Raw genomic sequence first — 27,294 nt, 5'->3', positions numbered from 1 at the left:
AAATCCTGTTTGTCACGGGGCGTTGGCATCGTGGGGACGACCTCCGCTCACAGCTCTCACTGCGCTGAGAGAAAACTTTGGGAACCCGCCTAGTAGCGCTGCACATTTGTCGACACGTGCATTGGAAATGGCTGTTTGCACACCGAAGATGTTTCTAGGAAAGCCTGATTAAAGTTGTTGAGATTTGCTTGGCCGGAGATCTGAAAAGCGTGTTCCCTGTAAAGGGTGATTGAAAGGCTAATGACATTCCACTTGCATTTGAAGTTTGAAGGGAGCTCGTTAAAACTTTCAGAAGCCAGGCTATCCGAAAACAACTATAGTTAGAATGAAAATAAAACACTTCCAGGTACCCTCAAACCGATTTGACTCATGCGCATGGCTTAATAACTTCATCGTGTAATATTTCTACCTATACCTATAGGTAGAGCTCCTATGGTGCTTTATATTTGAACAAATTCACTCTTATAACAGCATTGTTAACCTTCCAGGCGGTGGGGGGGGGGGCAATTTTTTGCCCCCCCTTTAGTTTTTTCGATATATCTCGAGAACCGCTGCGCCGATCGTCACCAAACTTTCAGTACCCTCCCGGGAGCAGCTAGCGCACATGGTGACCAAAAATTTTTCCAAAGGCTATGATAGGTTGGCCGCTAATGACGTCAGAGTGACGTCATTTTTGCCATTTTCGACCCAAAAAAAGGTTTCGCGGGAAGAGCTGTCAGGCCTACAGCTTTAGAGATACATAAAAATGTATCAGACATAAAAGATGTAAAATTAAAAGGGCTACAAAACTGCTATTTCGGTGTTTCGATTTTTTGGATTTTGACCCCCAAAAATCAAAAAATAGATTTTTTGAATATAATAGCCAAAAAATCCAATTTTTTTTTGAATTTCGAAAAATCCGGAATATATGTGATAGCCCCTACCGCCTTCTATCTACATACCAAATTTGAGATCGATACCTCTTTTTTTGGCCAAGTTATAGCGAAAAAACTGTTCAAAATTGATGACGTCAAATTTTCAAACTCAATTTTTAGCAATTCTAGACCTCGTAGCGCAAAACAAAGACCACCATTAGGCTCCCCGTGACGAGCTGCATCGAATCGATACCCCTTTTATGCATAAATATCAACTTTGAAATTTGACCTTTTTTGACCTGACCTTGACCTGACCTCCACCAGAAAGTGACCTAAACCGTACCTGATGGTCTTATAACCAACACCATTGAGTTGGAAATGAAAAACTGGCCATAAAACATGCATCGCATAACCTTAGTAAAGTTGGGCTCATGTGGTGACCAGGCATCGGAAGGATTGTGATTGCAGGATTGCAAAATCCTGATTGCATTCCTTTTTGGTGGATTGCACCTGGCTTTGAAATCCATTAAAAAAAAACAGGATTTGATTGCGGATTGGATTGCATCATACTTCCAATTTTTGCAATCCAATCCGGATTGTGTTTGATTAGTGCTTTGAAATGGTTTGCTGTAATTCAAAATTATGAGATCGGCTTCATCGGCTTAACCCTCGCCCGTATTGGTGTTTTTCCAGCCGCGAACGTATAAGGGGGGGGGGGGGGTCCGTTGGACCCCCCCTTGCCGTTTCGCCCCTGATCGAGCTAGAGCTTCGCGGAAAAAACGAGCGTGTTGCCTGTGACGAGAGGAAGCCGATGATACCTAAGTTTAAGGTCCTAGGTCATTGGTTGACCTTGCAGGTCAGGTCAATGACCCAAAAGTCAGGAAAATCGGGACCTGTTAGAACGTCGTAAAGTGTGGCTGCTATGGGGTTTTTCGGGGCGCTGATCACGAATATCATGTTAGTTTTGATCACAGATGATGTCTATATGCATTTAGTCCAGGTCGGGTCAGGTCAGGTCAGGTCAACCAGTAGGGGTCCTGCCGGGTATTCCTAGTAGGTGTCAACCGCCTCTGACAGCTTCGTAACATGTTACGAAGGCACCAAAACTACTTCGTAAATGTTCATATGGTTGCTAAATTCGAATTGAGCTCCAAAAACTGGCCTAGAAACATGCAAAACTCGAAAAAGTGAACCGAGGTCACCGAAGGTCAATGACCTGACCTGACCTTCAGGTGACCTTGACACCCACCCTAATGCATGGGGGCAGCATCATATCACATGTTTGAACGCTTGAAACCACGAAAAGACTGCAAACGCGCGGCTAATGCGAGCCGACATAGGTACGCCGAATCGCGATTCCGGCCAAACATGGTCTCGAAAAGTAGGTCACAGGTCAAAAGTCATTGGGGTCAGGGTCATGAAATTTTCAGGGTAGGTGTAAAATTGATTAACGCGAGGGTACTGAAAGTTTCGTCGCGATCGGCCGCTTTTTACGCGAGTTATTCGCGAAAAACCATGGGGGGGGTCCGTTCGACCCCCCCCCCCCCTATACGGGCGAGGGTTAAAGGGACCCTCCCACCTTAACATTAGATTTGAGTTGAGATAGCCAAAATGGGGTCCCTGGCTCACAATTACCGGTTTCGGCACTCACAACATCGAGAAATGCCTTAAATCGGAAATATTGAATTTCAAAATTGCAGCATTTTGATTCAGAGGGGCTAATGCATAGGAATAACCCTCTGAATGTGTGACGTCAGCGCAGATATCTAACGATTTTTAAATGTTTGACTAAAACGTTTTGTAGCACGCGGTGGTATATGCTGCTTTGCGCGCAACAAATGCCGCACTTTCAAATAAAGTCGCTATAGGAACAGCGGAGATCCCAAAAAGTAAACAAAAGTAAAAGTCTAATATCTTGAAAACCGGTGATTTTTCGATGAAATTTGGTAGATATTCGTTTTTGCTCTTTCTGAACCGAGCGACATCACTTTCATGCCAATTCATAAACTTTTTTGAAGGTGGGAGGGTCCCTTTAATGTACTTTGCTATCAAGGGCTTTACATCGAAACTTGAAATAGTTTAAACGCTTTTAATTTAAACGCTCAAAATAATATACGCTGATGAACTACATAGGAAGGGCAAAATTACGTATTTTAGGGCGAGTTTTAAAAATATAAAACACTGGTTGGGTAGAGGTTTAAATGTGGGGGTGTTTGAGGCAAAAAATATTTCCCATAAAATACTTGTGCCTTAGATAGGAATTACTCGCAAGACTAGGTACTAGAAATGGGTGATTTGGGGATGGAGGCACGGCCCTATGCCCCCTCCCTCCCCCAGATCCACTAGTGCACATAATAATACAACAGGATTGCAAAAAAGGATTGCGGATTTGATCACAATCCAAGTGAAAAAAGGGGATTGCGGGTAGGAATGCAATCCACTTCGGCACTAGGAATGTGGATTGGGAATGCAATCCTTTCAAAAAGGATTTTACCGATGCCTGGTGGTGACCCTTGGTGACCTTTGGTGACCTGACCTGTGACCTGACCTGGTATGACCAGTGACCTCTAATAGCAACATATGTACTATACAACCGACGCCTTATCGCTGATTTTCGACAAAATGCGTTTTACTCGGTGTTATAGCGCTTTCCCTAGAAGCCCCGTGAACGGTGAAACGTTTTATCTTTGACCTGACCTGTGACGTCATCGGTGACCCCGAGGTCAATGAAATTTGGTTTCCCTCGACAAATTTGACAGGGCTATCGAACGCCGTTTGAATTTTCCGGATCCGTCCAGTAGTTTCGGAGATACGGGGGGGGGGGCAAAAAAGTGCCCCCCCCCCACCGCGCGGAAGGTGGCTGGTAGGCCCACCGCCTGCCGGGTTAAGAACTTAGATGCTATAACTGATATGGTGCCAGCACATAGATAGTAAAATTAATCCTTAGATAATGGTTCAAGTACCAACTCTAAATGGGAACTGTGATAGCAAGGTATGCTGGCATTTACCATGTCACCGGCCACACCTTTTGTGACTCCGCATGCTGCTCCACTTACCTTTCTGACCGAGAAAGGGAGCATGAAAATGTGGACCAAGACGGCTCTAAATCACGCCTTAGTGTGTTTAAGGTAAGATGTCATAATGCAAAACATGTTTGGGTCACATAAAAACAGACACAATCTGAGTTCCATCTCGGCGTGACTATGGGTAAAACAAGCGGCTCTCTGTTCTCCTTTGATGTTCCCGCGCCTGACCGGCTCCGAATGAAGATGCACACGTGCCGCTCTAGATAAGACGGAGCGTTCTCGTCCCATCCGGACAGATTGCCCCGGTGCACGCTGCTTACCCGGTCGGCCCAATTTGCATACAAATTCCGGAATGAGAAAAACAAACACATTAATTTTACGAGCCGCAACCGGGCCAAATGTCATCGAGGCACGCTGGCTTCGAGCGATGAGGGGAAGAGTTTGGCCGGGGCACCGTTCCCTGGGGTAATCCGGAGGTGGTGACCCGCGTCACAGCGCGGCGGTCTGTCGCTGAGATACACTCCACCGACAATATGAATAAGCAAAACAGTCTTATCAGCTGCTCAAGAAGTACAGAAAATGCTTGGCTTTGGGCTAATGCATTATCTTTAACATTCCGGTCCCGTTCCTTGCTTTAGAAATAATAGAAATAAAGCTTCATGCTTTTGGCGCATAGTATAAATATAGTGGCAAAGCACCACTTGACCACTCATCTTCAATGACTGACGCCTGAACAGAGCACGTATGATATTTTTGTTTCGTACTGTGATCTTCTTATCTAAATCCGAGGCACTCAGCCTATGGATCTGGGTCGATTTGGGAGGCCGGAGAAGCTGCAGGTATGTACTAGGTACTCGTACAGTCCACAGCAGAAGTAATGTGTGGTTTCAGTCATGGGTATGTTCTGCTTCTGAAGCTTAGGAACGATTAGCCAGACTACAATGAAACTTTAAATGTAGCTTATATGTATCGTCACTAGAGTTGCAAAGTTTCCCTACCGCACTACCGGCATGCCGGTAAATTTTCACTACCGCAGGTTTTTTCGTGGTATCTGGCATGTCTTGCCGGTAGCATGCCGGTATTTTTGATTTTGCACAAAAATAGAAAATATCAGCATATGGTTTAAACTTTGGGCACTAAGAGGCTATCAAATTATAATTACAGCAATATAAGCCACTGCAAAATACATTTTGTGGTAGAAGTTACATTGCTAAGGGTAGGGAAGGATAACACATGGACCTCAGCGATTCACAGGTTTCGTTATAATTAGGATTGTCAAGAATCTACTGTGGTCAATAAATGGAAGAATACTTATTCATGCTGCAAAAGCTCGATCAATCAGTAAGTCTAATGGTATGTAATAGGTAAAATACAACAAAATAAATAAATGTTCATGACAACGTTCCCTAGAGGAAAAGGCAGAATCAAAACACCACAAAACACATTGTTTGGAAACTGGAGTCCTGCTCCTGAGTTGTGGTCTGAGATACTCTACAAAGTATTTGACACTGAAAATCCAGCTGAAAAGGCAGGTATTAGGTAGCCCTGAGCCTGACTTTGGTCCCAAAAATGAAATGAAAATCAAATAAACTGGCATTTTGTCTCATCTTTACAAGAAAACACAATATGCATACAAAATAAACAAAGTGGCGAAGAATAACAGGGGAACCAAGGATTTACTTTTTAGATGTTCTCTCCCCTGATGGAAGGATGTAAGATGATGACGTAATATTTATTCGTATGCCTTTTCGGTTTAATTCCTGAAAGGGAATGCATTTTCTTGTAGTGAACTAAACTCACAATGTTGATAACATCAGAATCCAATATCGTTTTGGATCATTTACATCAACAAATCATTCATGGGGCAGTTTGCTACAATTCAGAAACTTTTTTTGCAGCAATTTAATCAGCTGGTCAAAAGTTTCTGTTATTATGGCGCATCTGTTTCGAAATCTTTGATAGTTGATAACCTTGTGTTTGGAGAGGAAGATTCTTCGAAAAAGCGGGTATTATATATCGTTCTTATGCATATTATTTTGTGACTGTTCTCAGGACAAGTGAGTTTTTCAAATTTTTCAAATGATTCGTATCTTATTCATGAGCCAGCAAGCCATGGCGAAAAGGAAAAAAGCTGCTGATCTCGCTTCCTCAGGCACATGGCCGAATCTGTAGGTACTTTTTATGTTGTGGCCATCTAGATTTCAAAATTTGATTTTGGTTGGTAGGTTCCTGCAACATTTTAGGAGAATGTGGAATAGTAGAACACCTCTGGAATGTTAATGTGATTACTGCTAACTTGAACTGTCCAGTCTTCAGAAACAATTCAGTAATTTAAGTTCTTTTTGTCATTGCTTTTTTATGCTTTTTTCTTACTGCTTTTTTGTAGGTAATACCTCTTTGATTACACGTGATATTTTAACAGTTATAGACTGGAACTGAGTTTCAAAATTGTGGGTATTTGTGGGGCCAACTGAGCCAAAATCATCCTGTTTGTAGTTAGGTTGGACATTGGGTGGCTGCTGGGTGGGAACTGGGATGGGTACTGAAATTGCCAAAGAATGGCATCTCTTGTAGGGGTAAGCTAGAATCAACATTGCAGTTTTTTTAGTATGCCGGTAATTTGGTGGTGTTTTTGCTTGGGTCGTGGTAGCATGCCGGTATCCCAGAAAATTTGTGTGGGGCGGGGCGGTGCCGGTAGCAGACTTTGGGGGAAATTTTGCAACTCTAATCGTCACCCTTGCAGCTGCAACTTTAGCTATTGACATCTTCTTTTTGATCACTCCGCATTAAACAATCGCCAGTCAAAGCCAACCGTTGAGATTGATTGGTAAAACCCTACATTACTTTAGCGGTGGGCTGTACCTTTTCCGGCGACCAGGGAATCCCATCGAGCCGATCGGCTTTTTGCTGCCAACATTACGCCGCAGGCCGCTAATGAGTAGCTCGCCCTACCCAGCGTCAGACGATCTAGCTCAGCTGCCGACCTGTTACAGCGAGCTGCCGACCTGTTACAGCGAGCTGCCAACCTGCTGCAACGAGCTGCCGACCTGTTACAGCGAGCTGCAAACCTGATACAGCGAGCTGCCGACCTGTTACAGCGAGCTGCCGACCTTTTACAGCCTTTTACAGCCGTCTGCCAGCGGATACCTACTTCATACAGCACAGGCGATCCGGTCACGGACTGGAGGGTGGCCGCCGCCGCGCCTCACCCCTGGCGGTGGAACGGCGGCAGCCGAGCTGTTCCCGATCCTAGACTGGCCATATGGCAAGAGTTACGACTAATGCCCACTGTCCATCCTGTTACGGTGGTATAGTTCTGGTGTGCAGCTTCCTTTGTCCGCTTGTTTGGGTTTTCGATCAACTAAGCATTAACTTTGGTCTTCCGGTGTGCCCACGTGTCCTGCTCCTGACAGACTCGGCCATACTGTAAGCGAGTTATTGGCCTCATGAGTTTGGAATAATCCCCCTCGGCCGTTCGTCTTCCTGTCCTGCTGTGCGCCTGTCTCCGGAGGTGACGGCCTGCCCCGCCGTGGACTGTATTTCACTCGGGTTCTGATTTAGTGGCCACGAGCCTCGGCGGTCAAACATCCGCCCACTGCGGATGGATAGCGCCGTAAACTCAGGCGGCTCGGCGCCGTGGTGGCTCCTCCTTATACCGGAAGTTCCGCGCACGGCAACGATCTGGCTTCTCTCCGTGGTTACAGGTACGATGAGCTCTCAACATCGAGTTTGAATTCAAGCAACGTTTGCAATTCGGAATTCACTGAATCCTTGAGAAGTTGGCAGATTAGATTGTACAAATCACTCAGCGACAAAAGTATGTAAGGCAGCGACGGCGAATGCTTTTACGTTTAATCAGCATTCAAACCATGGCTTTTTGCGAAAGACATAGGCGTGCAAAATTATACAATATACATGTATTTGTATATTGCGCATTTTGATTTACATTTAATTTGTCTGATGCGCATTTTAATTGTTCGGTGACGGGTTGTGTTTTACCAGTTATACTCGTATGTCGCATCGCAGTTGACTCTTGTCCCATAAACTAAAGTTGGCCTTCCGGCATCGTCTCACTTGACATCGAAAGGCCACCGATCAGCGATTTAGAAACCACTCAGCGTCTGTTTTCCGGCCATCATAAACCGAAACTAGGCCTCACAAGTGTCGCATGGGCACGTTACATCGTTGAATCATGCCGCTGACAGCCTTTCTGCTCGACTTCGTCCCCCCAAATGTGCAATGCTGAAGATGCTGTAAGCCTAAGAGGCTGTTGAATTCGCTCCAGAGCGTTTTGGACGGTTCCAGTCTGCCGAAAGTTGGGGAAATGGTCTGTTACGAAATGAAATGAATTGCAAATGCGACAATCCTTGGTATCCGGGCCGTTCTAACGGTATGATGGCAGCGTCATAATCAACTAAATGGTAGCGAGGCTTGCTGGAAAACTGCACTGATATTGCTTGCAACGTCGACCGAACATATAGGTTTCGCCAAAATAAGAATATTAACCCGCGCACCGACGGGGGGGGGCGGATATCCGCCCCCCCCTGAGGTTTTTCGCGAATAGCGGGAAAACCGCGGCGCGTAGCGCCGCGAAATTTGGTATGACTATTCCCTTATCAATTTTACACATGGTGTGCAAGTTTGAACCTCCTACCTTTCAAGGTCAGGTCACCAGGTCACTTTGAATGACCCAACCTCAAGTCACTTTTTTGCAACTTTGTCACCGTGCCAGAGCTACAGTAGATGTCGGAGGCCTTTGAAAGTCGCAGGATGTTATTAGGTCATTAGTAGCTACAATTTGTATATCTCGGAATTTTGATATCGGTGACCTAAGGTCAGGTCAATTTCGCGACCTCCCCATTATAAGTCAATGGGGGAAAAATCAACTCCCTGTTTTTACCACTAAAACGGGTCGGAATGGCCCCATATACCATACATGACTTCATATACGATCAACCTTCACTACCTTGAGGTCTGTTTTGCTGTTGGGCAGCTGTGAGGTCATGTGACGTCATCAAAGGTCACCAAAGGTTTTTGGCCAATAACTCCGTACAGGAACAAGATACAGACGCGTGGATGGTCTCATTGTGTTCAGCTCGTAAGAACGCATCGAATGATATACATGATGACCTCGAGGTCACGTGACCTGAGGTCAACCTTTGACCTTGACCTTTCGAGGTCAACATATATATCATTCGATGCGGATTGACGAGAGGATCACGATGATGCCCTTAGTTTGTTCCTATCTTGACTAATTCGAAAGTTATTCGAGAAAAACTCTCTCCATATTTAGCGCCGCCATTTTGACTTTTTCGACCCCTGTGACGTCATCATTGACCTGACCTGAAAATGACCTTAGTAAAAATTGTAGATCTTGACCGTGCGTATCCGATGCCGTTTACCGCTTGTCGCTATCTTGCTTCGTTCTCGAGATCTCAGGGGGGGGGGGGCGGTCATCCGCCCCCCCCCCCGTCGGTACTAAGTTGGCGCAGACCCCCGTCGGTGCGCGGGTTAAAATGCTGAGGTTGAATACCAATCTCCCTTACTGAGTACCTATCTGATGTCGATCGCGTACCTATCTTGCATAATTGAATCTTGCATGCATGGCATGCCTTGCAGCAACACAGACCGGAGACCCAAGGTGATCTGCCGATCTACCGTGCCGCATCGACCCTCCTCTGGCCTGTAGACAATCTCCGTATCGGAGACACAGAGAAGACACATGTGCCTGATGCCATCTGTCTGATGTCTTTGCACTGCGTTCATTCATGTCTGCGACTAACGCTATCGGGATTTATGCCGTAATAAAACAGACCTATTGCTCTGATCACACCTCTGAGGGGATATCAGCCATGTCTCTAACAGACGACCCTCGACGGCCGCCTCTGTAACGGCCACCACGTCACCGTATGTCAGCGGATCGGTCCTCGGCAGCGCGACTCGCCCAGCCGTGGCGGACGACCTGCGCGAGACTCACCTCACCATACCCCAACTCACCACCGTCCGTCCTGTGACCGGCACCTTCCAAACAGGCCGGCCTTGCCGGGTCAGCGGCGGCGGCTGTTTTTGCGACCCCGCGGAGCCCGTTTCCCATCAGTGTCGCGGAACCATGCCCAGCGGTGCAGCGATTCCAACCCGCCGGGAGATGAGTCGCGGCGACCCCCGGGGCGAACCGCCATCCATTGCGGCGATGACTGCGCTCTTCCCGCCTGTTTATCGTCGACTCGGAGGTGCGCCGGGGACCACCGGCGCCGTGTACCCGGCCGGCACGCGCCGCGCGCTCTGTGCACGTGCCATTGTCTGTCCCAGACCGCTGCAGAGCCAACATACCCCCTCCCTCTCTTCGTGGGATCGCCGCAGCACGTCGCAAGTGACCCGGAAGGCTCCAACACCGGACGACCCGCGCCGCCCGGGCGGCCGACCGGACCCATACCCCTCTGTTTGACATCGGCCCGATTGTGCGCGGTGCTGCTCATGAATCAACAGTGCTGCCGCACAGCGGGGACCCGCGCACTAAAAAAGACACCACCAATCGACTCAGTGCCGGCCCGAGTGCGCCGGCCGGGGCGCCGCGGGGGCGCCGCGTCGGACAAAGACGGCGCCCCCGCCGCCGCGCCGGGTCGTCATTCTGACCGGCGTCATCGGCGACGCTGACGACCCGTGGCCGCTTATTAATGCGCGGTTTATGTTAAGAAGATGGCGCTATGCTAAATACGGCATTGTGGCCGCGCGGTGAGCGGCTCGAATCAGCGCCCGACCGGGCCGGGGGTCGATCGTAGCTTTTTGCTGATCGGGGTCGCCATTCAATAGGACTAGCACCGATGGGTGTATGCCTGCAGACCTGTAACACGGCTGTGGCAGGCGCCGCGTCCCGTCAAGGCCCTGAGCGCGCGGAATTCGCTACACGTCGTCACGCCAGCTCCCACGTCTGACCGAAACAACACACGTGTCCCCGAGAACGGGCACGCCCCCAATGCGGTCTCCACGCAGGTGACCTGGATTTGGAAGCCGACGAGTCGAACTGTCGGCAGGGAGGGCACCGCCGATGACCGACTGACTGCCGTCGGGCACCCAGACCGACCTGACACACCGACCGACCAGCAGACCTGTAACACAGTGACACCTGTAACCTGTCAGCGAGGGCGGCTGGTTGTGGGGGGAGGAGGTGGTCCCGGAGCATTCGGGCGATTCTGGCATTATACTTTTGGTCTGAAGTCCCGCTCAATCCGCAGCACAGGAACCCACGGGATACGTGATACGTGATGCGTCGATTCAGCAACGACAACATATGTACACCCGCCTTTTGGCTGAGGTCTGGTGGCTGTTCTCATGCTGGGCCCTTCGCTGAATGATGGGAAACTGCAGCTCTGCCGGCTCGTACCGAGGCCTGCAGACGGCAGAGGCTGCACTGACGGATCGCCCCACTGGTCGTTATCTTTTGTGTGCCGACAGATCAGAGATGAGCCCACTTCAACGAACACTGATAACGTTAACGTGTTGGCACTAATGACCAATTATGGAGCCTAATCAGCATTGCGCTGTAAAAATACCCCAGCCCAGATACGGTAAGACTAGTCAAATTATTCTTCAGAAGGCAGAAGCTGCTTATCAATGTCCATTTGCATTTTTATTTCTCCGAGTCTAGATAATTGAATGATGGCCTGTAATTACAACTACTTGCTCTGTGTGCACTGTGAATGCTGTGAAGACCCGGACCGGTTAACGAGCCTGTCCTTCCCTGGCTACCGGTGTCAATTGTCATTGTGCAGCAGCAGTGCCGCACAGTGGGCTGTTCAGGATTACTTTTATTCCATTGACCCGCACTTACTCGGAAGGCCAGTGCACCGCTTCCCTAATGAATGGAAGAGTCCTGATTAACCTTCCAGGCGGTGGGGGGCATTTTTTTGCCCCCCCCCCCTTTACTTTTTTCGCTATATCTTGAGAACCGCTGCGCCGATCGTCACCAAACTTTCAGTACCCTCCCGGGAGCAGCTAGCGCACATGGTGACCAAAATTTTTTCCAAAGACTATGATAGGTTGGCCGCTAATGACGTAAGAGTGACGTCATTTTTGCCATTTTCGACCCCAAAAAAGGTTTCGCGGGAAGAGCTGTCAGGCCTACAGCTTTAGAGATACAGAAAAATGTTTTAGACATAAAAGGTGTGGAATCAAAAGGGCTATTAAACTGCTATTTCGGTTTTTCGATTTTTTTTGGATTTTGACCCCCAAAAATCAAAAAATAGATTTTTTGAATATAATAGCCAAAAAATCCAAAAAGTTTTTTGAATTTCGAAAAAACCGGAATATATGTGATAGTCCCTACCGCCTTCTATTCACATACCAAATTTGAGATCGATACCTCGTTTTTTGGCCAAGTTATAGCGAAAAAACTGTTCAAAATTGATGACGTCAAATTTTCAAACTCAATTTTTAGCAATTCTAGACCTCGTAGCGCAAAACAAAGACCACCATTAGACTTCCCGTGACGAGCTGCATCGAATCGATAACCATTTTATGCAAAAATATCAACTTTGAAATTTGACCTTTTTTGACCTGACCTTGACCTGACCTCCACCAGAAAGTGACCTAAACCGTACCTGATGGTCTTATAACCAACACCATTGAGTTGGAAATGAAAAACTGGCCATAAAACATGCATCACATAACCTTAGTAAAGTTGGGCTCATGTGGTGACCCTTGGTGACCTTTGATGACCTGACCTGTGACCTGACCTGATATAACCAGTGACCTCTAATAGCAACATATATACTAGACAACTGACGCCTTATCGCTGATTTTCGACAAAATGCGTTTTACTCGGTGTTATAGCGCTTTCCCTAGAAGCCCTGTGAACGGTGAAACATTTTATCTTTGACCTGACCTGTGACGTCATCGGTGACCCCGAGGTCAATGAAATTTGGTTTCCTTCGACAAATTTGACAGGGCTATCGAACGCCGTTTGAATTTTCCGGATCCGTCCAGTAGTTTCGGAGATACGGGGGGGGGGCAAAAAAGTGCCCCCCCACCGCGTGGAAGGTGGCTGGTAGGCCCACCGCCTGCCGGGTTAATGCCGCAGATTTGCAGCCTTTGCCGCCGACGGTCGCTGCAAGGCGTTTTTATGTGAGAAACTGACCATCACAATTGATCTCACATTCAACACCAATGTGTAACCCGGGATAATGTCCATGCACGGCTCTCATGTTCCAACCACAGATCCAATCAATGACCAAAGAAACAATACTGATGTGCTTCAGTACCGCTTCATATTGCACTGCACGACTGATCCTTCAACTGACCAATCAAAGCAAACGTTGAAGTTTGAGCATCCGCCTGGAGCATTTTTTTTCATTTTCAGGATCAGCCCAACAGTATTCTTGATTTCGCTTCCCTGTTCAGGGCTGATGGTCACCTCACCAGAGCTAATCAGACGGTATATGTATAGGTGGTGTGCTCCAGAAGGACAATACCATTGGGGGTGACCGTTGGACCGGCTCGATGATCCGTCCCACCGGCACACACTCAGCCCACATACTCACTACTCAGCATCGAGGACAAACCTGACACCTGACATCAGTCTGAGGGCCAATCAGCTCGACGACTCCCGCTAATAATCCCATGGCTTAGTCCTATGAATGGCCGAAACAGACAGGGGCGACACAATCCAACAAAAGCAGACAGAATTGGGGAATCTGTTGAATTGCATCAATGCATGATATTACTATTTGGAGTGAGAGTTATTGGTGGAGTTTGTAGTTAAAAATGACTCACTAGGCATACTGCTGTTGCTGTAGCCTGTAAGCTCTATGTACAAAAGCCGGTCCCGTAGCTCAGTTGGTAGAGCGTTGGACTCCACGTGGTGAGAGCACGCGTTCCCGGTTACAACAGTCCGGGTTCGAAGCGCGACGGGCGCTTGACATTTATGGGCCTCCTGACAGGTATGGTTGTGGTTGGTGGCAGGCCGTAGCCAGGTGAAGTCAGTGAGGGGACCGGCCGTGCGCGGCTATGTGCGCACGTTAAACTTTGGACTCTAAATTCTGCCATAGAACTGGAATTGCGCGCTCGGAGGGTAGAGGGTAGGATCACCGCCACAAGCTTCGCTTAGCGGTGGCTCTGGCCTTGTGAATCCTTCCCATCAGAAGGTTCGGACTAAATTTATAAAAAAAAAAAATACAAAGCAGTCCTCGCGTCAAGAGCCACAGTCGATCATCTCTGCCTGGTCCCTGCGGCACCGGTCCGCGTGTCCCCTAGGTGGACCGACTCGTAAAACGGCGATTCGTAAGATGAGTGTGGAGGTTTTATGGCGCTGTTGCCAGATCGGCGGCAGTTTGTTGCCAGACAAAGCGCGCTGGCGCTGTCGCGCGCTGAGATTTGCACGGCGGAATATTTACATGTTTATGGGGCGCTGGGCGCCAACACGACAATAACAGCTGTCATGACGAGCATTGGACGACGGTAAAGCTTGATTTGCAGTCTGATAAATCACCTGCTTAATTGCAGGAGACTTGCCGTGAGAGCTATGACGGTATGCAGAAGATATTCTAATTCTTACGTGTAATTGGCATCCTCTAGAAACAACGGAGCAACTCTTTCACCGTTTATTTTGATTATTCTCCTTTTCACTTTTTTTAGACAATTTTGCTTATTACCAAATTTGGTAACGTTCATGTAAAGAAGTGTAATTAGTTGTTTTAAAATCATTTTTTCCCAGGAAATTAGCTATGGATGGCTACTTTTCGGATTATTCTCTGGGATAACAATATCTAACTCAGAAGTCCATGTCTGGGTTAGATATTATTATCCCAGATAATAATCCCAAAAGAAACCATCCAAAGTGTAATTAGTTTATGAACAACACCTGCAATGGCATTTCGAGTAGTTGTGCCTGTTACTACACCTCACTGGCTTCAGAAATAAGTGTGTGGAAATATCCTAAAACGCCCTGCGCGGAATGTTTATGATTGATTAATCATCATGATGAGCAAGCTCTCACCATATATTGTCAAATGCTCGTATGTTCATCGTGTGTTTCCCTCACATCTTCTCGGAAAGTACTCTCTCTCTCTCTCTCTCTCTCTCTCTCTCTCTCTCTCTCTCTCTCTCTCTCTCTCTCTCTCTCTCTCTCTTTCCCTCTCCCTCCGATCGACTGACCTATACTCCCCTGACCCGTCGCCCGCTGCCGGAGCCAGCACGCTGCCACTCACAGTTTACAAATGCGCTGTCCGTCGGCACCCCTCGGCCGTCCAACGAGACCGGTATGCCACCCTGCCTCCCCCGCACGGCCCGGGCTGGGCAGGGCGGCGGTATAGCCGTCACCTCTGGGCAGGGCACACTGCTGACCTGGAGAGAGACACCGTACTGATCTGGGGCACGACCTCTCATTCACTGACATGGGAAGCATCCGCTTTGACCTGAGCACTAAGCATCAAGCTCCATATTGTCCCTCTTTACTTATCCCAAGAGCAGGTGTTAACCTGAGCAGTGAGCAACTATAGCCGGTGTTAGCTTGACGTATCCACGGTTACTATAAATCGTGAATCGTAAGCCCATTGTTTCTTGAGCCATCGAACCCTCGTCGACCTGGACCGCAACTCGCAGGCCCTGTCAACTTTCAATGTTCACTAGAACTGCGAACGGCCGACGACGAGCCGATGACAGGTGGGGAGGGGGGGGGGGTGATTGGGGAGGGAGGAGGACTGGGGCGGTGGGTGGGTCTGGCCGGGAGGAGCGGTTGCTTGGGGAGGTGATGTGACGACGCTCGCCGGCGCCGCTGTAGTGATAGAACACTGTACAAAAAGGGACGCTGGCACCAATGTCACATGACATGATCGTGTAGCCCGTACATACGCTGTAATAGGGCCGGAAGCAGTGTATAGGTGAGCTTACCCCACTCGTTCGGGGTTAACGTGTCGCTTTGGCACCACTGCCTGAGTGGCGCGCTGTTTGGATGATTAGTGATTATGACAGCAGTGGCGCCCTGCTGCCAGCTACCGTTCTACGAATAAATACAGCGGGACTCTGATGTTGGACTATCTGACTCACTCTATCGATTACCCAGATCAGTGGCGTTTGAAGAGGCTGTTTGACTAAAGTAGAGTTATAACTTTGAACAGAAGGGCGAGGGTGGAAGTGGGAATGGGACCCACCCCCTGCGTCGGGAGTTCGGGACTCTGATTCACACGATTTCCTGGAGGACCAAAAGTCTTAGTCATTTAGAGGGAGTCGCGTATTCAGAAGTATTAGCGCAGTGCACCGTACAGGACCCGCCATTCTCTCTGAGCTCGCGCCCATCGCTAACACCTAGCACAGTCTGCACACCCGCTAAATACCCGTCAGACTATCCATTGAAAGTAAAATTTGTAGTTGTGAGCACCCTGTCGTCGATATGGCGCAGCTCGTAATCTTATCCACTGACGGGGCAAAATCTATTTTAATTTTGGAGATGTGAAGGATAGGCCTGTATATTTGATATTTCGCCAAACATTGCATCACACCAAGGGAAAAGCTGAGATCTATCTGGCTTTCGCCTTCTGGCAACGGGTCAGCTCACTCGGACCTCTCCCCCCTCTGCTCTGAGTGACCTTCCCCCGTCCTCCTCGCCGTTTGCTGGGCCACGGGCCGCGCCGGCTGCCGGAGACGTAGACCCGTCTGTCGTCTGCCGTCTGCCGGAGACATAGGGGCGAGCCCGTCCAGCCCCGCAGATTAATGCGGGGGCGTGTCCGCTAACGGCCACCGCAATCGTCGCAATTTTCCGCCCCAACTGAGCCCATTTGTCCGCCACTGATATTCCCACTATTTGTCTCCCACATAGCAGAATTCTTCTGTACCCGCTTTCCTTTCAGATTTTAACCCTCGCATGTGTAGGGGGGGGGGTCGGATGGACCCCCCCATGGTTTTTCGCGAATAACTCGCGTAAAATGCGGCCGATCGCGACGAAACTTTCAGTACCCTCACATTGATCAATGTTACACATACCCTGAAAATTTCATGACCCTGACCCAAATGACCTTTGACCTGTGACCTCTTTTCCGAGACTATGTTTGGCCGGAATCTCGATTCTGCGTATGTCGGCTTGCATTAGCCGCGCGTTTGCAAGCTTTTCGTGGTTTCAAACGCTCAAACATGTGATTTGATGTTGCTTCCATGCATTAGGATGGGTGTCAAGGTCACCTGAAGGTCAGGTCAGGTCATTGACCTTTGGTGACCTCGGGTGACCTCGGTTCACTTTTTCGAGCTGTACATGTTTCTAGGCTAGTTTTTGGAGCTGAATTCGAATTTAGCAACCATTTGAACATTTACGAAGTAGTTTTGGTGCCTTCGTAACATGTTACGAAGCTGTCAGAGGCGGTTGACACGTACTACAAATACCCGTCACGACGCCTACTGGTTGACCTGACCTGACCTGACCCGACCTGGTCTAAATGCTTAAAGACATCATCTGTGATCAAAACTAACACGATATTCGTGATCAGCACCCCGAAAAACCCCTTAGCAGCCACACTTTACGACTTTCTAACAGGTCCCGATTTTCCCGACTTTGGGTCATTGACCTGACCTGGAAGGTCAACCAATGACCTAGGACCTTAAAATTGGGTATCATCGGCTTCCTCTCGTCACGGGCAACACGCTCGTTTTTTCCGCGAAGCTCTAGCTCGATCAGGGGCCAAACGGCAAGGGGGGGTCCAACCGACCCCCCCCTACACATTAGAAGCTGGCAAACGCCGCACACATGCGAGGGTTAAGTCATTCCATCTTGAAGCTTAAACTTTTGCCGCCTTTCCTTTGATTCTATCTGAGATGCTTGGCAAATGATTTTGCGATACCTAATCAAAATCAAAAAGGCATGAAGCAGTTTGATGATATCCAAATGTGTGCGCATTAAATTGCTCGGAAACTCTCGAATCTATTCTGGCAATTCTGTCGTGCGTTGGACGCAAATGGCGGGGCAGTGGGGCCTCTATTTGCAGGCGAGGAGTGAGCCATCTATGTATCAGTTCTGTTACACTACATCCGACCCGAAGGGCGCGGGCCGCGGGAGGCGGCGGGGTCAGGTCGGCCTGCATTTCGACTACGACGGCTTTAAAGAGCCGCGCGGCGTTCGACAAGCTAATCCACTGACAATAGTTGTTTATGTCGGAGTCCAATCTGGCCATACAGCACCTGAATGGAAGACAGTCGGAGCGGCGGCGCAATCAGCGCTCTCACGGGCGGCAATTGTCGCGCGCCGCGCCGGCCGCCGGGCTGATTTGCATTTTGATTGGCTATGTGGCTCTAAATCAAGCCGACGCTGGCTCTATGGCGGGTATCTCCACTTTGAGAGGAGCCCCCGGGTCCCGTTCCCATCGCTTCTGGGGTCGCAGACTGCAGTGACCAGATGGCCAGCGAGAGGCCCTGTTACTCTGACTGTCCTCGACCCGTCTCATAGCAAGGAGCATGCTTCAGACCTGAGGTATACATTAGTTCTTGCAGGCTTGTGGCTGATTGCACCGCTTGAATAGTAAATCTGATGCAATTCATTGATTTCGAACTTCAAGAAATTAGAGACGTGAAACCGATAACTTTGGCATTTCTGGTCTTACGGGTGCGACAAAACAAATATTTGTTTGACAAAACAAATATTTGTTTTGTCGACAAGTCAAGGAAAGATTATCGAAAACAAGAATGTGAGGAAACGTTGAATTATTGGAATGTAGGGTACCGAGAAGGGCGTGCAGCTCTTAAAAAGCTGACAAGTTCAAGCTACGATTTCATGCCTTCAAATCAGCAGGTCATTGCAGTCTACTGATTCCGCTGATTTCTGGCAGTGTGAAACAGCCCTGCCAAATGGCCCAATTCTTCCGGCCGGTGCGCCCTGACAAATCCTCCGTAGGCGGTCCCGCCCTCGGGAGCGGGTGCCCGATCTCGCTGATTCAAATTAGCCGCGCACCTCTGACAAGACTGCGCCACTAATGAGCCAGAACAAAGACGCCGAGTGGCGCGGCAAAAACGGCGCGGCTGTCGGCGATTCTGGCGCACTGGCAATGGCGACACGAACGGCCTGCTGGCTAAGGGTGCATTTCCGGCTAACGAACACACTTTGAGTGGCATATTCGGCGCAGCTGCAGGGCAGGTAAAGGACAGGTTCGGGAGGGTTCGATGGAATTCCCCAACGACTGCTGGTTGACGCGTGTTCACTGTTGAATTTTTGAATCAATGGTTAAGTTTGAGGTCGTTTTCCCGGTTACTTTAGTCCACCATCCAGTTATATGACCCATTGTTCTCCACGTGCGCCGATATTCAGCCGACGCGCACAATAAAAATAAAAAGAAGGTATAAAATTGAGGATCGGCTGAACTTGACACAATGTGACAATAGCCGATTTCTAAACATGTCGAGGCATTCCTCAGCGCGGCTCAGCCTTATGGTCATGCTATACAGGCCATTGTTACGAATATATCCACGTGTCCGTTTACTGCAGCGGCTTATACACTCCGACAGCCTGCAGGGAGCTAAAGCACATCAGACAGCACAGAGTATTTCACATCACACCAGCTCCTTTCCGAATAGCATTTGTCTTAGCTCCTATTCAACTCGCGAATCCCCAGAGACACATAGTGCCGGGAGCACATTGTCTCCCCTCCTGAGCGGGCTTTCGCCTCCCTTCTGCCCTGCTCCCCATGGACGCATTAGAGACGAGCTGAAAAATGGTGGCTCTGATCGCTGCGAACGGTGAACAGCCGGGCGGACGGCCCTGCTGAGGGAGCCACTCCGGGGACGGACGGCCCTGCTGAAGGCCTGCTGAGGGCCTGCTGAGGGAGCTGCCCACGGCCCTGCTGAGGGAGCTGCTGAAGGAGCCCCGGCGCCGCATAGGTTAACGGCCTGCCTGCTCGGGACCGTCTGCTGAAATCGATTCACAGATTCACATAAGAGAATGCGATAGAGAAAGGGTTTGAGCATGTGAAAAGCTATGCTTATTTTTGACACAAGAAGCTACAGACGGTAATTGCAGGAATCGGCCATGACATGCCGAATGAGATGCAAAGGAGAAGGCCGCTGGAGCTGTTCTGTTCCGGGGAGAGATTCTGGCACGAAGTTTTGGAACTGCGCTGCAGAAATTCATTTTCTAAAGCTGAAACGCACTTATACATCACCTGAACTAGCTGCATTGTACATACGTAAAAATGCGCAAAAAAAAAACACAGCAGAGACAGACCAATGTCGGTTCTGTCTCGGCAGAGGTGGTTCGATAACCCGGGATTTTACGGTTCCTTCGCCCTTAGCTAGCTAGTTGCAGGCTGTCGGACTGATGCTGTTTGTTCACCTGCAGGCGCAAATAACGACACTGTGTCTTTGATCTCCGCGCTGATGAGCTATATTTCTGCTTTAGGTATGCAAATTGTCCGCCATCGACTGAAAGGCTGCGTAGAGCGCGCAGTTTTCCGCTTCACACGCAGCGGGCGTCTATGAGCTCGCCTGATGAGCTCAGTTTATTGAAATTCTGTGCGTTCCACGATTGTAGCCGTGCCGCGATTTGGCATGCTGCTCTAGCTGCTCCAGTAATTTGCACTTATTGGCCTTTTCAATCAATAAACTGGTCACATTCCAGGAAGTTGAGTTCAAAATTACGGGGGAGTACCCTTCGGTCCGAAATGGGAGAGTTCTGTTGCGAGCGAAAGCGGTGTAATGTGTGCGTGTTTTTTTGTAGCGAACTATCGTTGAAGGACTAAAGCATTTAAAATTGCTCAAAGATAATTGATCAATGAATTACATATTTTTTGATGTGCAATAGATCAAGTTTGAATTGGCAAGAAATTCTTTGATTTTGTTCTTGGTTAGCTTAATTGATTGAATTAAAACAAATATGTACCTAGTATTATAGTCACTGTGACATCAGCGGTGACTCCGTGACAACAAGATGGAACCATATACATGTATGTACTTACGTGGGGACCATCAAAAGCCGTCTGAGGCTGGAAAACTGACAGGGATTTTTTTTGTGACTGAAAGGGAGCGCTCCACTCGGTTTAATTTCACTTGCGGTATGGGAACTGCGGTAACGTCCTTGCTAACAACTATAGAGTGGTTCAATTATCCTTGTTACAGTGGTTCCCTGATTCTACCACGGATTGCAAGTACCTACCGAAGCTTCTTGCGCGTTCTTTCAGGAACGTGACAGAAAAGGAATATGTCAAGCCTTCTTTTCTGGTACGATCATTATTCATGCTTGCCGACCGAGTCAGTGTCAATGCATATAGCCTAATTCAATGTTGCGTGAGGACCAGTAATTACGTACGCCGCTGCGCTCAGAAGAGACAGGTTTCGATTGCATTGTCTTCGGAGCTTCGCGTGGCTGGAATCATTAGCCAATCAAAATCACACTGCATTGTATCTGCAATCTAGAGCTGATGGATTGATTTCCTGTCAATCAGTGGATTCAACAAGTGTGTGAATGTGGAATTTTTAGCTCGCTCATTATGCCACATAGACCGGTCGTCGCGGGTCACAGAGGCAACTACGGCAGGCCGGGGCAGGGGACCACATTGGCGCCGTCCACTTCATCAACTGCCAGTCAAATAACTGTCAGTAATAGCGACACTGGACGTCAGTATAGCGTCGCTGGCCGTCAGTATAGCGTCTTGGGCCGTCAGTATATAACGTCTTGAGCCGTCAGTATAGCGAATCGCTGACCGTCAGTATAGCGAATCGCTGACCGTCAGTATAGCGCCTTAGGCCGTCAGTGCAGCGCCGCTGGCAGTCACATAGCGCCGCTTGCATTCAGTGTAGCGCCATTGGCGGCTAAGCGGTCCATAAGCTCTCACTGTGCCACCAGCTCATGCATGACTAGACAAAGGCCGGCGCCGTCCGGGCCGTGTGTTCACCATGATGTATGGAGCCGGGCGGCCAGTTTTCCAGCGGCCGGGCCGGCGCCGCTCCCATGGCGCGGCGCGGGACACGGCGCCGGTCGTGCTCCCGCGGCCATCGGTCACCGCTGACGGCGACCGACGCTCACGCTGAATGTATTCATCACGGCCCGTGCGCGGACGCTCACAGTCGCGCCGACCTGAGCTGCAAATCAGCTAATGATAAGCAAACAGGTATTCATTGACACACGGAACGGGAGATCTATTGAATTCTGCGCGGCCTCGCTGGGGCCGTACCTGAATATACTGTCGTTGGAATCCATACAAATGCTGAAATTATAGCTTTGGCAGAGTATTGTATAGGTACTGTCATGCATTTGATGCTTTGTATTCGATCCTGTTAAGTGTTTTATTATATACTATAAATAAATGCTTATATCTGAATTAAGTTTTTATATTTCGTATCGGATAAGGACTTTATACTGTGCGCCTAACACATTCCACATATAAACATACTGTTATTACCTGCATGCGAGAAATGGCAATCAGGCTTTTCTATTCAATGTCAGCATGTTTTCTTTATCAGTATGCATTGCCGTGACACCAGCAGAAGATTGTTCCGACTTCTCTCAACCACACAGCATCTTTAACCCTATTAGTGGCAGGCTCCTGGCTACCCCATATTAGTGGCAGGGGGGGGGGGGGCTGTTTACGACCCCCCCTTGATATCTCGAGATCTAACCGGCCGATTTTCAAAATTCAAATGGCATTCGATTTGGCTCAACGAGATCTACATTTCTAAAAAAAAATTAAAAAATGTCAATAGGGGGGTAGAGGGGGGTAAAAACGGGCAAATTGCAGATACATTTTAGACTGTTTATCACGGCCAGGTTTCTGAACCAATCTTAACGCAACTTTTGCCGATCGATAGAGAATGAACCAGGAATTCACATGGATCCTAAAAATATGCATTTTCAAAAATCATAGGTGGATACAGATCATTGAGATTGGGGGTACACAAAAAGTATAGTAAATAAGGTTTTTGTTGGTACTGTTTCTAAAAAGGGTGGCAATGGTCTTGTTATGTTACAATTTTCTTATGAGAGAACGACTAAAATTGTATTGGTCATGCATAGGCGGTGTCAGGGCACCTATGTTGGGAGGTAAAAAATAACCCCCCTTTTTGGACGCCTGGATCCGCCTATTATAGCAAAAACGTGTCAAAAGAGGATGCACAATAACTTTGTATATGTTATCACACGATACCTTTCATTCACTGTTCGTAAAACTGGTGCAGCATCGTGATCTTCGCCCAAATGACTCGCTTCACGAATAGGACCCCCAATTCCCAGTGCTCTGGAGCCGCCCCTGGTAAAGTTATGAGCTTGAAATTTTCAGGGAATGTGCCCAATTTAGTTTTAGGAAAAGTCAGAAAATTTCAGCATCGTAGCTTCAGCGGTTTCGGAGATATTCCCGAAAAACCTGAGGGGTGGATAAAAACAACCCCCCCCCTGCCACTAATAGGGTTAATGGAAGTGACCTGCTGAAAAATAAATCGTATTCGAGGTTCGTTCTCTTCCAGCATGGCTCACTTGTCACTTTACCGTCATCATGCATACCAAGCCGCGGTAGGTTACGCCCAATTTCCCTTAACGTGCTGCAGAGATTGCTAGCCGTCACATTGACTATTGATGGAGTGGCATTAGGCATGTATCCACTCCATGATCATCCTTCATCACCATGTTCATCAGTTGAATTTACTGCTGAACGCTGCGCCGGCTAGTGCTCCCCGATTGACCAGCTCGCCTTTTCCCACTTTTACCTTCATCTGTATGCGATCAACACGGAGCCTCGTACATGGGCTGCCTTTGCGGGTGGCTATCAACATTGTACTTGAGTCTAGGAGCTGGAATGATGTGTGTCACAGGTCACTTCCTCGGACCAAGGAGAGGGCGCAGCTCTGTTTGCCATCACACGCTGGCGTGTTCATCAGGTGACGGTGTGTGCCGCCCCATTCCCTCCATTGATGAGATGTGCGCTGCCGTATCCGATTCCGCTGCCCCCATGGCTCTGTTTCGTCGACCATGTTTGACCCGTGACGGCGTATGTATTTGACCTGGGACCGGAGACGCCATCTCATTTCCTGCCAATGTGCACCCGGGGTGGGCAGAGCCGTCTGCTGTGTGCTGGTAGAGTGCAAGGGTGCACAGTGGCTCCCACGTTTTTGTGTCTGTGAGGTCGCGTTTACAGGCGGCAGGTCGTTGCAGAGGAATGATTTGTGTTCCCCGGCTTATTTGCTCGATATTGTGTGGTTCAGCTATGGTCCAATTCAGGAATCAAGTTCAGGCAATAACAGAGCTCGCTGCTATGTAATGATGCATAAAGGATGACAGCGCATTCGTACGCTGCACCTCATGTAAATTGTTTCTGTAAATTCAAGTCAAGGCATTTCGGATAAGTGGCAACTTCCTATGAACAAAAATGTTGTTGGGAGAACTGCTTAAAGCAGAACTGTTTGGATTTCGTTTATCAAATTAGTTTCACCTCAGACAAAAAGACCGATTTACAGTAGCGGCGGAACACCTTCAATTAAGAGGGGGCACTGCCGACTTTTGATCCCATTCTTTCCATGGAACGCCCATAGGGCTAATGCTAAAATGCCGAAATCAAAGTTGGCACGGTGCCCCGGTGCCCTCCCCGTTCCGCCGCCTATGCTGATTTATCTAAAAGAGGATGATTGAATGGCGTAACTGATGATTCGATATCAGACAATTGGAAGCCATTCGCTGTATTTATGTCAGGTTATCGAGGGAGACATTCGTGTAGCGACCTTCCCGGGTCCGTTCAGAGTCGGCCCAGGTCCCGGAGGGTGCATCAATTGAGAAGTTCCGCAGCCTCTTCTGTTTGAATACATGCCATTTGGAAGTTGGGCTCCGAAGTTGAACGTTCATTTCTCTTCGATACTTCGTAGAATTGCTTAATTGCAAGCGCCTTAGATGAAATTGGTACGTCTCCGACTGAGGTGTCCGCCCATTGTGCGAATTCGACCTCCATGGTCATGAACAATTGATTACTTGAAAGTGTTTGCCCAGTCAAGTTAATTGTCTTCATTGACTTAATAAGAAAGTTTTTTAACGTGTTTCGAGGCGCTCATTTTCGGTGAGCCGCTTTTTTCAATGTTCGTTGCACCCGATGCTCCATTTTTATCATCATTGTTAATCGTTATGCACCATTGCTGTTAACAATAACTGTTCTCGCAACCGCGACCTTCTGGTACTATGTGCGTTTTAAAAGTACCACTTCACTTGAGAAAAGTACACACCGACAGGCGTGCCACTGCGGCAATTGCGATCCCTCCCGGATAGGTACGATACCACCAGCGGGCGTTTTTCAGCTTTTTTAGAACCACCGGCTGCGTGCACCTGTCTTTATCAAGACAGGTGACGCACCGGTGGTGCTGGAACTCCTGCGTGGGTGGTACCGTATAGGTAGGTAGGTGTTGTTGGTGCTTTTCGACCTTTTCTATTTCCCTTACCTCTCTCCGAGGGTACTCTACCCTTCCCCCCTACAATCCCTCCCTCTTTCTTCTCTTCGCACTTCATTGTTGTTGGGAGCTTCCTCGGCACCCGGTATACCGGCCCGACCGCTCACTATATAGCTGTCCATTTGTCTAGTTAGTTTTCTTTCTTATTTTAGCTCCCCCACATTAATTATAATCTTGACTAACATCTGAAAAGAAAAACAACATGCCTTTCATCTTGGATGAGGGGGCGGCCTCACTGCCCCCCACCGAAACACTCCCCGAAGGTCCTGCGTTCGTACTTGTGAAAAAGAAAGGTTCTTTCCGGAGTAGCAATCCTTTCCATATCAAGCGGTCCCTGGACCAGCTCATCGGCCCCGTCAAGTCTGTCAAGGCCCTCCAATCTGGCTCTCTACTCATCGAGACTGAGAACTCCAAACAAACAGTGACACTCATGAACATGACACACTTCGCAGACAACCAAGTGCAAACCCAGCTCGCCCACCGGCTCAACACAGTGGAGGGAGCCGTCCGCAGCGAGGCGCTGACGGAGCTCAGCAACGCTGAGCTCCTCGACGAGCTCAAAGGCCAGGGGGTTGTGAAAGTGCAACGCCTCAAGTCCCGGGACCTCGAAAAAATGGGTCCTAACCCCACCGTCCGCCTCTGGTTCGCAGGCCGAATCCTCCCACAAATTCTCTACTGTGGATACATGCGGGTGCAGGTCACCCCTTGGATTTACGCCCCACGTCCGTGCCCTAACTGCCTCATGTACGGCCACAGCAGGCGCGCGTGCCGGCGCCGCAACCCGCGGTGCGGCCGCTGCTCGGGAGGACACCCGACCGAGGGATGTCAAGCCCCCCCTCTCTGCTTCGGCTGTGGGGGGCCCCACCCGTCCTGGGACAGGGGGTGCCCGGTGGTGCAGGACGCCAACCGATGGCACCGCGAGGCCACCAAGCAAGCTGCACGTGAACACCAGACAAAACGAGCACCAACACAGGTCATACTGGACCCAGCCAGACGAGAACCAACACAGGCCATGCTGGACCCAGCCGAGTGGCCCCCGCTCCCGGCAGTGCGGGAGAAGATCCCGCCACCGCGCCCTCGCCCTCCGCGCCCAGCCCAGGCAGACACGTCCCCGCCGCCCCCTCCACCGGAACGGACGCCCCAGTCGTCACCGAACACGACCCTCACGCCGGACTCCCCTCTGTCTGAGCCCCTCACGCCGGACTCCCCGGAAAGTGAGCCCGCGCAGTCCGAGTGCGCTCCCAAGGAGACCCCCACCGGGTCCCCGACAGCTGGATCCCGAGCCAGCCGCCGATCCTCCTCCTCACCCCCCTCGTCAATCCGCCGGTACTCTTCCGAAAGTCGCGGAAGCACCCCAAGTACGGTAGATGCGGGACGATCTCCGCGGTCGCGGTCCTCCTCTTACGATCGTCGCCTCACACGGTCACGAGCGGCGCGCACACATCACTTTAAATGAACCAATCACGGCCTGAATTCTTCCTCCAATGGAATACCAGCTCGCTGATATCTCATTGGGGGGAATTCAAGAACTATATCATGCATAATAAACCGTTACTTGCCGCCATCCAAGAAACCAGATTCCTAGACTCTGATTCGATCAATTATAACTTTAACATTCGTGATTACTCTCTATATACAGATAACGTAAACGAAACACCTCGCCGGGGCGGCTCGGCGCTTTATATCTCAAATAATATCTTGCACCACCAAATTCAACTCAATACAACGCTAAACGTTGTAGGAGCCAAAGTTAAAATAGCACAGCGTGATCTAACTGTCCTCTCTATCTACCTCTCTCCTACCTACCCATTGAATCCTAACCACCTCTCCGAATTGATTTCCCAGCTCTCCCCTCCTTTTATCATAATGGGAGACTTTAACGCCCAAAATCTAACATGGGGGTGCGCACGCAACGACACAAGAGGCAGACAAATACTTAACGTAATAGAAGCACTTGATTTGATACCACTCACAAACAGAGTACCAACACACACATGCATCACTAATGGCGAAGCCTCACATAGCGTCATCGA

The sequence above is a fragment of the Amphibalanus amphitrite genome, unplaced genomic scaffold (assembly GCF_019059575.1).
Source record: "Amphibalanus amphitrite isolate SeventyFive unplaced genomic scaffold, NRLGWU_Aamphi_draft 000218F_arrow, whole genome shotgun sequence".
In the NCBI taxonomy this organism is placed as follows: domain Eukaryota; kingdom Metazoa; phylum Arthropoda; class Thecostraca; order Balanomorpha; family Balanidae; genus Amphibalanus; species Amphibalanus amphitrite.
This window is presented reverse-complemented; position numbering follows the sequence as displayed.